This window comes from Cygnus atratus, chromosome 3 (genome assembly GCF_013377495.2).
Source record: "Cygnus atratus isolate AKBS03 ecotype Queensland, Australia chromosome 3, CAtr_DNAZoo_HiC_assembly, whole genome shotgun sequence".
Classification (NCBI taxonomy): Eukaryota; Metazoa; Chordata; class Aves; order Anseriformes; family Anatidae; genus Cygnus; species Cygnus atratus.
In genome coordinates, this window is record NC_066364.1 from 62,969,438 (window position 1) to 62,982,664 (window position 13,227).

Consider the following 13,227-nt stretch of genomic DNA (forward strand, 5'->3'; position numbering starts at 1 on the left):
AGAAAATATTTATCTTGAAACATGTGTTTTTTGTTGAAAGCAGAATCTTTCATCTGTGAAATTTTTTGTTTACAGTTTAGTTTTTCTTCCACCAGCTGTTATATTCATATTAAGGAAGGATAGGCAATGTTGCAACTACATTATGTATTTGCTTTACTACTTTAGAAGATGGCTTCCTAGAGTTATGGAATTTTGTCAGAAACCCAGTTTCAGAAGAAACTGTTCAAAGAAAAACATCAGCTTCTAGCCCTCTTCACTGGAGAGGAAACATTAAAAGTGACTTTGTATATCTCAAAGTCTCAGAAATCAAAATATAATTAGAAAGAGAGGTAGTAAGAAAGACAAAATAATGTTTAAAATTTTATGACATTTATCTTCATAAATGATTTGTTGACTACTTGAAATACAATGAAACCTGTGTTCCAAGAAAGAAGATAAGACATCCGAAAGTATTATAACTGTATATTAACTATTTTTTTTTAAAGAAAATTACCAAATATTCTATTTGCAAATAGTGAAGAGACTCGGAATGACTGTTGTTAAGAAATATCAGAATTATTTAAAGCTTATGAAAAGATATGTCTACTTTTCCATGTCTTTCCACTGTGGTTTAAACATTTTGTTCTACTCTCAGAAAACAACAGCTTTGATTCTTCTTTTGAAATTTTCACCTTCTGAACTCTAAAGCTGGATAGGTCTTAACACTAATGGGGGGTCTGCAGCACTAGATGGACATAAGTCTTGCTATTGTAACATTTATATTTTTCACTGGATTTTCACTGGATTCCCTCCTCTAAATAGTCACAGAAAAGGCCTGAAATGCTCTGGTTGACTTTGTTATACCAAAAAACCACATAGGCCTCAGATCTGACTTCTCTGATAGCTCAGATAAACAGAAGTCTTCCTAGTACAGTGTCCTGAATAAAAGTGTGAAATTGATCCCAAGATGTCAAAAGGCTTCAGCCATGTTATTTGTCTGTGCTCTACTTGGGGAGGATGGGAAGCTGGAGGTAGAGGGAAAGGGAATGCTCTGCCATGCCAGTTGCATTGTTCTCCTCTTATAGCCTTATCCCAGTGTCCACATAAAATGTCAAAAGCTATGAGTGAATCGCAGAAACAGAGTGGTCTGCAAGTGATGACTATAGGCAAAGAGGATGAGGAGGGATAAGGTCATATCTTATTTTAAACTGTTTCATGGTTGCCATAGCTGCCCATAGCTCCCCAGCCTTTTTTAAGAAGGTATGTTTTCACAGTTTTACCAGACTTCTAGGGAAATAAATGAACAATCCTTTTCTTATATAATACCCTGGTTGTTAATTCATTCAGAATTTCAAAGGAAAACAGCCTGTTGTGCATGGAAACTTGGATTTTCTTTCTTCCACCTGAAAAAGTCTGGACCTCTATTGGCAGTATGTAATTTAGGCTGGAGACCCTGCCCACCACCTGTTCCAAGATCCATGGTTTGCTCTCATGGGAAAGGAAACGCTTGTGAACTGCTAGTTTTTTCCAGGGCATCCTTAGCAAATGACAGCTGTGGGAGCAGGTATCAGAATGGAAACGTAGGAGATGGCAGGTGAAGTGTTTTGAAAATTTGCAGCTGTCTTTCTCTTTCTATTAAGAAAAGGGTCATAAAGCATTCTTTTGTCTTGCCTTGATGGACTTAACTGCCCAGTTGAATCAATATTATAGAAATTAATTTCAGACTCCCCCTACAACAATCCCAGTTTCTCAATCAAGTTACACCAATCTGTGCACTCATTGAAAGGCTGCATTTAGTTTATTGTCTAGTAAATTACTTGCCAAAATTGTGTAGAATAAAGGACACCTTTCTTATCTGTGTATGCATTGTCAAGGACCCCAGGTTTTTACTCCATGTCTGGGACTCACAAGTATTAATAACACATGAATAAGAAGGTATAATTATTAGAGATCAACTAAAATAAACAGAAGATACATTTGCCATGTGTCCTCTAGCTGGAAGAGAAGGGAAAAAGAAAAAGGAAAAGATTGAAAGGTTGTAAACTTTACATGGTTCACATGACAATTTATAGACATCCAAGAAACATGGCCTTTCAACTTGATGACCAAATCTCTCTCACTTTCTCTTTTTAAAGTAATTGAGGAGCTCTTATACAGCCTTTTTGTTGCTCGGGTTTGTTTTCTGGGCTAGTCAGGGAATGACAGCTCAGGCTTTACTTTTCAAGCCAAATCAATGAGAAATCGTCATGTTGGGAAACAATCATATAACGACTGAACAAGATGAAGGATTGTGGTGACTGCATACATTTTCTTCTGTAGGGTTCCTTACTCCAAGCCTTCTCAGTTTCTGGCCAGATGTGTCTAGCAGCATGGACAGGATATTAAGCTATGTTTCATATTTTCTCTGACTAAACGGCTATGAGAGTTTGAAGCTTATAAAGCTGAAGTATATATAGTTGCTAGGGTCTGTGAGAACTTTTTTTTTGTTGATTTTTGAACACTTTTGAAGTTTTGGCAATGAAGATAAACACTAAAGAAATTCCTACAGAATTCCTACAGAAGAAACCTCTAGATGAGATTAACACATCGATACCCCAAAGGCTTCCAGACATTAAAAAAAAAAAAAAGAGAGAGAGAGAAAAAAGGGTAAAAATGATAAGGTATGGTGCAAGAACAATGTCTCACACAAATGGGTAGCCCTGTGACCCATTCCTTTTCACACGTAGCTGAGGTATCTTTCTGGACACAGAAGTGCAGACTGCAGTTAGTTGTGGGTTTACTCTCTCAAGTTTTCTCCCTTCATAGTATTTAACTCTTTCCTATAACACCGCTGCACAAACCTTTTGCTGATGCAAGACAAACAGTTCTCATCTTCTTGCTCATCATGTCCAAGGGCAGATGCTGCCTTCAAAGGTGTTACATAAGATGTTCATAATCAATACTCCACGCTATTTTGTCAACATCTCCAACTCTTTTCCCTCATGGTCCCACCACGTTTTCCAGAGGTGATGAATCAAGTATTTTTCCTCTAAATATTCTCACTTCTTCTTCCAGCTGAGCCTTTTATGAATTTATTTCTCACTTTCTTGGGGACTTTTTTTAACACTGCATTGTCCAGCACATTGTTGAGGAGCCACAACACATACATACTCTTGGCTGTCAAATCCTCTACAGTCACACTCAATATTCTATAGGCACACAGCAATTACACTGCAATTTGTCTTTGTATCTCACATTTGTGTGATATATGGTTGTACATTGCAATCTGGGCTCTAAAAATACATTAATTACTCAGCACTGTGATTATGCACAGTGAATTCATCACTCGTATAGTAACCTTTGGTTACAGGATTTTTTTGGATGGTGTTACTAAGTGTGCAGCCAAACATACTATACCTGGATTTCAAATGCATTTGAAACATTAAAACTATTAAACTGTGAGATAAATGTTAAGATATTTTGTGCTGCATTCCAATTTTATTAATGGCAACTGTCATATAATTTGCTGTGGAACTGTCATATAATTACGCTGTACCATGAAGTGCATCTTCTTTCTGAATAAATTCTGCAGTGATTTTCCATAAAATAGCTGTGCTACTGATGATTTTCTGATGGGGTTATCTCCATTCTCATACATTAACTAAATTATGGCAGAGGCAGTTCTCTCACCACAACATCTTAGAGAAAAAAATGCAATGCCTTCTTTTATTTCTAGTCATTCTCAAGGAAAATCTTCTTTTCTATTTTCCTTGGGGATATGTTCATTATAAAATGATTTCTTCTGTTCTTTTCTATCAGGGGATGAGTCTTTATATTTTTTGCTTTTCCTTGCTTTTTATCTCTTCCTAAGTTTTTCTCTCCTTTCTCTCTTCTCCTTGTATTCTTCTACCTCTCCCATCTTGTTTCTCTCCCAGCTTAATCTGTGCTCATTCATCTCCCTCTCTTTGTATTTTCTTAATAAAAAGTGGTAACAGAAAGAGACTACTGATCCAGCAGACTGTTGGGAGGAACTTGTGTTTATGTTTTAAGGTCTTTGGGAAATGGTCCCTTCATCTTGTATGTTTTATTACAAGTAACTCAAGAGTCCAGGCTACCTAATTACACATAAAAAATGATAGGATATGCATACTGTATCTGAGGATGCAAACCCCTTATCAACCTTGATAAGGGAGCTCTTTTGGAGAATGGAAGAGACACGGAGCAGGTATCTTAAACTGCTTTTAGGGAAATTGGTTATTTTCTCATTTAATGACTACTGCAGTTTATTGCCCAATATTCAGGTCTAGTCTGTAAGGGTAGGATTAATTTAATTTGGTTTAAAAAATGTGATTTAGAACACAGTATGAATACTTAGTGATGTACCTTAGGCAACCGTACCTGACTTCAGGCTGGGGATCCAGAAAGTCTTGCATCATATCTGACAGAACGAATCACATTTGTAGTTTTATCAGATCATTCATAAACCTAAAATGGCACTATGTACCTATGTTTAGTGATCTGAATCTGTTCCTTAGTCAATTTTTAGAACTTCTTATTTGGGCATCTTTTATCTTGTGTGAAGACTTCCAATCAGATTCATATGCACACTTTCTGCGTACAAAACAAGTACTTACTGGTTAATATGCTTATTGTGGACTGAAACAAACGTTATTAAATTAAACATTTTCATTTTTCCCATTCGTGCAGATATTTGGTAAGCCTCTGTTGTTCATGCAGCTGGGGCAAAGCATTGGCTTCCATTGCTCTGTGGAAAGGGTTCTTCCTCAGTTTTGTTGAGTTGCTTTCTTTATACTCTAATTTTTTTATTTTTTATTTTATTTTTCCTCCAAATTTTTACAGCTTTTCATACCAATGTTTCTCTTCTGGAACTGAATTCATATCTTATGAGCATAGCCTCACTACTTCACTCTGTTCTCTTAATCTTTACTACTTCATAGTTAGTACACACTTTTGCTCACAAACTAATGTTGACAGCTACAGGTCAAAGTTAACTGGGCCATAGACACACAATGGATTTCCACACAACTGGTCACATCCTTGAACAACTGGCTAAAGTTCAGCCTTAAATGACCAGACCCTCTCTTTGCAATAGATGGAGAGGACAAGCCTTTCTGGAAGGTGATTCAGCTGTTTCAGGATGGGGACCTTTTATTCATATCTTTCAGGCTTATGTTAGGTGAGAAAAATGCCAAATTTATGAATCATATATAGATGTCTGAGTGATAGATAACATCCCTCAATCTGCCTGACTACTAGCCACCTGTATTCATTAGGCTAACAGGGCCTATAGTGAAGAGGACCCACAATGTGAAAGTATAAGGATGTGAGAACTGTTTTACTGTGTCAGATGAAAAATGTACCAAGCCTGCCTCTGGAAGTGGTGAGTAGCAAATCCTTAAGGAAGACTACATGAAAATAAAACTCAGTCTCCAAACTTCCAGTAAACAGAAATGTTATTATTATTATTGTTTTCCTCAAAGTGTTTGAATTTTCTGAAATTAGTAAGTTCTTTGAAAATGTATTTACTTAATTGCATTCCCTTAACTGTGTTCCCTTAACTGAAGATATAGTCCCTGAATAACAGAGATGTATGGCTTTTACATATGGTGTTTACATGTATTTATATCCATATTTGACTTAGAAACAAATTAAAATGAAAAGTAATATTACTGCATCACTCTGGTTATTGGTTACAGGAATACAGCAATTTGGCTTCTGTTCATTTATTTATTATTTACTCACTTATTCCAGAGACTTAAGCAGCTGTGGAAGATGATCATATGGTTGCAGGGCTATGAGCTCCATGAGCTTGCTGCTCAAGTTATTGCTTTCTGCTTTGAAGTGGTTTTTCCTAGCCCTGCTCCATTTCCTCCACTCACCCAGTTCAATACACTGGAATGTGATCAAAATTTTTCTCAGTGTGTATTGTTACCAGAGTGAAATATGGCATTGATTCCCATGGCTACTGGATGAGGCCTGAAATGAATGGAAAAAAAATAGAGCTGATGGTTTATTCAAGAGAGCAAATTATAGATGAAGCGAGGGCAATTACTAAAATGGAGAGTCCTGACCTGTGCCCAGCCTTGACTCAGAAGTGACAAAGATTATCTAAACTGATTAGAGTCTGTGTTGGATTAAGACATGTTGAAGCTGGCTGTGGTTTGCCAAAGGAAAAACAGAAGCCAGCATGGAAATGATTTATACATGGAAGAAAGAATATCACAACAAGCAGCAAATGAATGAATTAGTAATTGTTCAGTGCTGGGAGGAAACTGTAACATTCTTTAAAGAAGCAAGCATGCTAAAGAAATGGAGCAGTAAGGAAACCTGGTCTCAGAGAAGCAACAATACTTATTTGACAAATCTGCTGAGGAAATATAAAGCCAGCCTCCTAAATTAAGATAGAAAGTGAATAATTTGAATGGGACTATTAATACCATTAAAATTGATTGCCTTAAGATTTGTTGTTGTGCTGTTAGATTAAAAGATAGATCAATGTCAGTTTTGTATGGGAGACCCTCCCACACCAATCAATCAGTGACTTTACAGCTGCTGCCTTCCATCCCTCCCAGCACATTCTTATTTCTCTTCCACCATTTTAGTTAGGGGATGATCATGTCCTTAAGCCATTTGTTTTTCCAAGAGCACAAACTGCTCCACATGGGGGATGGCAAATCATCTTTCCTATGGAGCCCTCCTACACAGTGTGTGCACTGTACACTGTGGGTAGGTGCAAACTTACTCTACAGTGCCCTGAGTTGAAAGAAAAAAGGATATGTGAGAGCATTTATAAAGTACTAAGCTAATGAAAGCTGTTGAGAGGCTGAGATTATTAGCACAGGATGGATAAATCACTAATATTTGTCACTTAAGGTTTTGGATTTTTTTTTTCCAGTTCTGGGCATGGACAGAATCAGTTCACATGTGCCCACAGCAACTCCCATTGAAGGTGTAAAACATGGTGTAAACATACAGCTGGCGTTTTTAGATTCAGAATGCCAGATATTAGTACTAGTAACTATAAAATATGAATTATACTGGTGCTGCCATAACGTTATGGAAATCTGACCTTGAATCCTTAGCATGACCTCCTAAAACCTATCAGTATTATTAGTGACAAGAATACCCCAGAAATTTTCTGTAACACAGGGCTTAGTTTGTGCCTTGCTATAAAAGTTCTATTAAAGTGTCCTTTTACATACTGTCTGGACCTAGTCTCTGGGCTCATCCATGTTCCCCTCTTACCATTGAAAAACTGTCTTGCATTATGCGTTTATGAACCTCAAAAACAGGAGCATGCAAAGCCATCTACTGTGGATGTCCATGGGTCAGATGAAATTGGTGTGGCTGCCTCCAGGCTTGTTTTGTGCTGTTCAGAAGTTACATTTGTGAATCTGCTTCTGTGTCCAGGATATTGCTGCTGCCAGTACTGTGAACACTTGAGATAGGAGGAGTTCAAATTTATTGCTGCATCCTCTGATGCAGCTTAAAATACTGGCCATTTTCCTCTAATGGGAAGGTCTAGCAAGGCAGATTTATCAGTACTGGGTTAAAGGTTGGACTAGATGATCGTAGAAGTCTTTTCCAACCTGAATGATGCTATGATTCTATGACTAATGCTTTCTTTCTGCCTGCTAGTAAGAAGGTGTCAAGAAGGGTGCATTTTTGTCAAGGCTGCCTCTAAGTGCCAAAGCCATTGAAGAGGACATTCTCAGAGTACCCTCAGCAAGAAACTTTGAAACTAGATTTTAGCCAGCAACACAAGGTGTGACTACACTGTATAGGTATGCCTGATTGATAGGAAATGATAAGCAGCACAGACTTTCTCTTCTTCAGTGAAGTTTTGCATAGTATGTTATAAGCTGGCCTTAAGTTTGTGCTGCAATACCTCCACTGCTATCAAAGTTTGATATATAGAGATTAAGCATTTCAAGACGTATTTACAGCAACAACCTTTCTTGATAATAATGTTGATGTACCATAAGATGTGAATTCTCTGACAGAGACCAGCAGAAGAGTGGGTTATTTGAGCCATGACCACAAGAGATGGCGAAGCCTATGGACTGCATCAAGGAGCACTTCAGGTGAGTATTGGAGCCTCCTGAAAAAAAAAAAGAAAAAAAAAAAGAAAGGTGTAGTGTCAAATCCATATGAATATGGCCTCTCTGAAATCTTTTAATTCTTTTCTATTAGTTCTGATTGTGGTGATACTAACAGAAGGGTATGAAATTGTATCATTAAATGCACGCAGTAATGGTAAGAAATTGTGAATTATCCCCTAAAATATTCCAATGAAACTGCCATCCGTTCTCATCTATTTTGTCTTCTAGGAGTCTTCTCCTTTCTCTTTCTGCTGCACAATCTCCCAAACTGATCCTAACTTCAAGGACGAAAACCTAGAATCACTGCTCACTGAATTGCTTTGTAATGCACTACATTACATTAGAAGCAAAACAAAGGGTTACATCCTTCAAAAATGTTGAAATGCACAAATCATAATGATATATAGTCCATAGCTCTGCAGGAGCTGTTGTAAGCTTTATTTATTTATTTATTTATTTACTTATTTATTTAGGAAGTTTTGGAAATAGGAATTGCCCTCTTTCTAATATTAACCTGATTTCACTGTTTGTACTTAGAAATATCTATACCACCATATTCTGGCAGTGTTTTGAGAACTGTGTATGCATGCACTATCAATATGGTGCTAAAATGCTGACAGAAGTCAAAATGAGTTCACTAGTCTAGGTGTGAAACTTACCCCAAAACATCCTTAGTGTAGACAAGGTGTAAAGTTCAAGGTGCAGCCGGAGAATGGTAACAGCCACCTTCAAGTTTTATACATTCATCCTTTTCTGGAATATATACTTGCAAGGGAATTGTCCTATTCACAGGAGGAAGACCTCTCTTGAAAATCCTCTGGGAACTGCCTGCAGTAAATATGATAGAGTTACATACATTGCTCAAAAATTAGAGGAAGAAAATATGTCGCCTCAAGATGTTAACCAAAAAGGACACACTTTTCTCATGTTATGTTGCAATTATTCTATCTTCATTATATCTGCTACGGAGATTCTGACAACAAAGTAAAAATCTGCATTTTGGAAGGGCATTGTGACGAGCAGTAAAAATGGGAATATACTGTTGCTATTTTCTTTTTCTTTAATGTTAACATCCAGTCATACTTACCCACAAAAATAAGATAATGCACAGGAATAAATAAGAAAAAATGTAAGTCATACCTACATCTCTGCATGTCAAAATCATCTAATTAAATGAATCCAAACTATTGCTTGTTAAATGCAAAATGTTATAGTGAAGGACATATATTTTCAAAGCATCATGCTAAAAGAAAAATCCCAGAGAAGTTAAACATTGGTTATAAATAGACTACCCTGTGTCAGAAAATGGATATATATTAATCTTAAAAGAAACCCTTCTGGTTAAGATAGTGGTTAGAAAAGTTATACTCACCAAAAGGTTTGTATGGCACAAAGCATTGAACATTCTTTTGTGTATTCAAATAATGCAGTTCTCTTAATACCCTGTGGTGTTATTTGGCTCATTGATTTATCTTTCATAGATTTATATGAATCCAGATTCTCCGAGAATGTCTTCTGAGTTTTTTGGAAGGTAACAAAATGATGAAAGCTTTTGACTTGATAGCCTTGGGGACTGAACTTGTCTATTGATGTACTGTTGTTTAAGAAAACCTGATGTAAATTCCCCCACACTAATCTATTAATGTGTCTCAAATCTTACTGGGAGAGATAATTTCTGGGGTGATATTTCATCTTCTGTGTCCCTTACATCCATAAGTCTGAGGCTGTCAGAAAGTACTGGTGATGACCAGACTTCTGATATATGAAAATGGATTTAAGCATCATTAGCACCGTCCCTGAACAACCATCATATTAAAATATTTTATAAAAAATGGTCCCAGTGGTGAATTAAAGAGTCTTAAGAAAACATTACACTGTTTTCAGAATATCATCTAGTTCTACCTTGTGTTGCATTTAGCTGTCAGCTTAGAGGTGGAAGTTTCGGTAGCCTAGTATTGTTCACTGAGTCACCTAGTCTCTGCATCTGTCAACCTCTCTAGAGCAATTCCACAGTCTGTAGCAAAATACTTACCAGGGGAATAAAGCTTATTAGCTGCAGACTTTTTTTTTTTTTTTTTTTTTTTTTTTGCTTTGGAATTTAGGTATAAAATTCTGGGCCTTTCTTTCTTTCTTTCCAGAAATACTTCTATGTACATCTGTAACCTTATTTCCATCAATAAGCACTTTTTTTTTCTTTCTTTCTCTCTCTCTCTCTCTTTTTTTTTTTTTTTCCAATAAATGTGGCAGACTCCTTAACTTTTAAGTCATAAACTTTTTGAACTTTTGTCATATTTTCTCAGGGAAGTGTTTGTTCTTATTGTAGGAAAAAAATATTAGTCTGCAGGGCTAAAATATTTTTAATTCTCCCAAACTTAATAAAATGTGCTTGTATATATTTAAACCACCTTTTTAATGTAATAAGCATTTTTTTGTTCATACACCAATTAAGCTGGCAATTATCATTATGGCCCAAGCATCTAGGTAGATCTTGGTTTACTGGTCTCCTATATTGTTTAATGTATGAGAAGATTCTACACCCCTTCTTAGGGCAGACCATTACTTAAAAAGTGAAAAGGATCCTGAGAACTAGGTTTCTCTAGTCTATAACTACTGACTCTTGAATTTCAGGACGCAGTGAGGCCTAGGATGTGACTGTCAGATTTTTGTAAGGTACTCCATGTAGAGTTCCTAAGACCACTGGTGCCTATTTAAGTTTTATTCAAACAGATTTGAAAAAGCAAATTGCCTTATTATTATGGCAAAACAAGCATTCTTAAAGACCTCCCAAACAGGTCTATGTGACTTCCAAAAGAAATCAGCCTGTTACTATCACATGCAGCAGTAAAGTGACATTCCCCTTCTGATGGTTGATGCCTGTCATGTTTCTTCAATGCTGACAAGCAATTATTAGTCTTTGTTTCTTTCATACTACATATTGGCGAAACAATCATTGCAAGGAATTGGAGAGGTAGAACCATTGTTTTTGCACTATAGTGGTAACAGAGCTTCTAGGCTTACTGAAAATATCCATTAGGTTCTGTTCTCTTGTCTACAAATACTTTCTATTTTGCTTTGTGCTGTTCCAGCAGTTGAATCACCAATTTCTGCTGCATTAAGAAAGAATAACTTTATTCTTTCATCAGATGATTTTCATTTTCATTTTCTACTGGTCTTTGTTCAGGGCTGAAGGCATTCTTCATTTGTTTTGAGTTCCACTGTATTAAATATAATTTGGATATTGGTTTTAGAGTTGTTAAATTTGAAGATTTTGTTTTCCTTTTTTCAGTTGTAATGTGATATGAAATTCCTATACAAGTTTATTTAAAAAAACAAAACCAACCAAACCAACCAACCAAACAAACAAAAAAAATGCCCCAAACAAACAATCCTAGACTGAGCCAGTTTTAGCTTCTGAGCTGGGAGACAATTTTTTGAACTTCACTCTGCTCATGGTCATCTCTGTATGACTCATATAAATAATTTTTCAAGTACTCTTAATAGCCTTCAAGATCTTAAGCAAAAGTGCAACCATGGGGAGCAAAGATTTTTTGCAGGTCTCTGAGCTACCAGCACACCATGGTTCTGTCTTCCAACCTTAATTAAAACAGAGACAAGTAACCAAAGGTCTTGTCTCCTGCAGAAATTGTCCTTCGTTCCAGACAGACAGTTACAGAAAAACAAACTACCCATGCAGACAAAGAAACAACATTTTGTACCCATAGCATTTATTTATGCTCTGATCTCTATAGAGGTTCAGCAGTGGTTCTGGCTATGGATTTTATTTTTCTGAAAAAAAAAAAATAGTGATTGTGAAACCTCTTGCACCATCTCCATCAGAAATCCCTCTGCTTGCTTGCTTTTCCCTCTTAAATGTCGTTCAAGTTTGCTTCACTGCCATTCAGGGGTTATTTGCTAGTCTGTCTTGTTGAGTGAGATCGTTTTCAAAGTCTCTTGAAAGAGACTGTCATTATGCTTGAAAAACATTTGGTAAACTTAGCCAGACACTTCTCCTTCAAATTTTTCTTCATGATTAATTAACATAAGATCTACAAAATGAAATCCCATTTGTGAAGGAGAAACATGGCTGATTTATTTAGAAAGACAGACCCTGGAACTGAATTCAGGATTAAGAAAACACGTTTAATGAAGATAGGAAAGGGGAAAGTACATTCAGATTTCCTTACTTGGTAACACTCCCTCTGTACTACGGTGTTGCAAGAGTTACAGCTAAGTCACTCTTAATGTTCAATCCAAATTTTAATCAAATTCCTTAGGTGTTACTTAGGATGAGCTTTTCTTCATGTATTTGCTAAAGCTGCCAGTACTATTCAACTTTTATAAAACTGAAGAATTGCTTTTTCACACCTCATTTTGACAATGTGTGTGGCCAGTTTATATTAAAGTAATTATGGCCACAGATTGTTACAGCTTTAAGGGGTTTATTCTCTTTTATCTCAACTTCATATATATTTATTTATTTTTCTCCAGATACAGAAGAAAGGTTTTATAATCCTATTAGCTTTTTTTTAATAACATTTGACATGTTTGTCTTTAACACTGTTGATGAACAAGGAAGGAGAAGGTCTGTCCAATCTACAGCTCCAGTACACATCCAGAGCTAAAATATATATATATATATATATATATACATATATTCTTTTTTGGTGGGTTTCTATTGAGATGAGAATTGCTTCAGGAAGAATGGACTAGTTTGCCAGCAGATTACAACAAATTATTCCATCCCAAATATTCCAGACTTTATCTGTTCAAGCACTATGTGCTTTCCACCGCTGCTCCCAGGCTACTTCACCTCCCCAATTAATCCTATTCTCAGCCTACCTCAGATATAATTTCTCATTTGCACGTATGGGTAATAAGCCACTTTTATTTCTTTTGACTCTGGACAGACTGCTCTGTTTCTGAAATGCTTATTATACTCAGGTCTACTTCGTTTACGAGATGTTCTCTTAGTTGCTTTTAAGCACAGAACAACAAGAGGTTGTTTGGCTGACTGGGCTTTCTCTACCAACATCCCTTTGTGTAATGTTGAGGGAAGACTACTGCCCATCAAAGTTTTCTCCCAGGTGTCCCTTTTCTGGATCACACAGAAGAAGCAGGGAGCTCTCACCTAGGTGACATCAGAGAC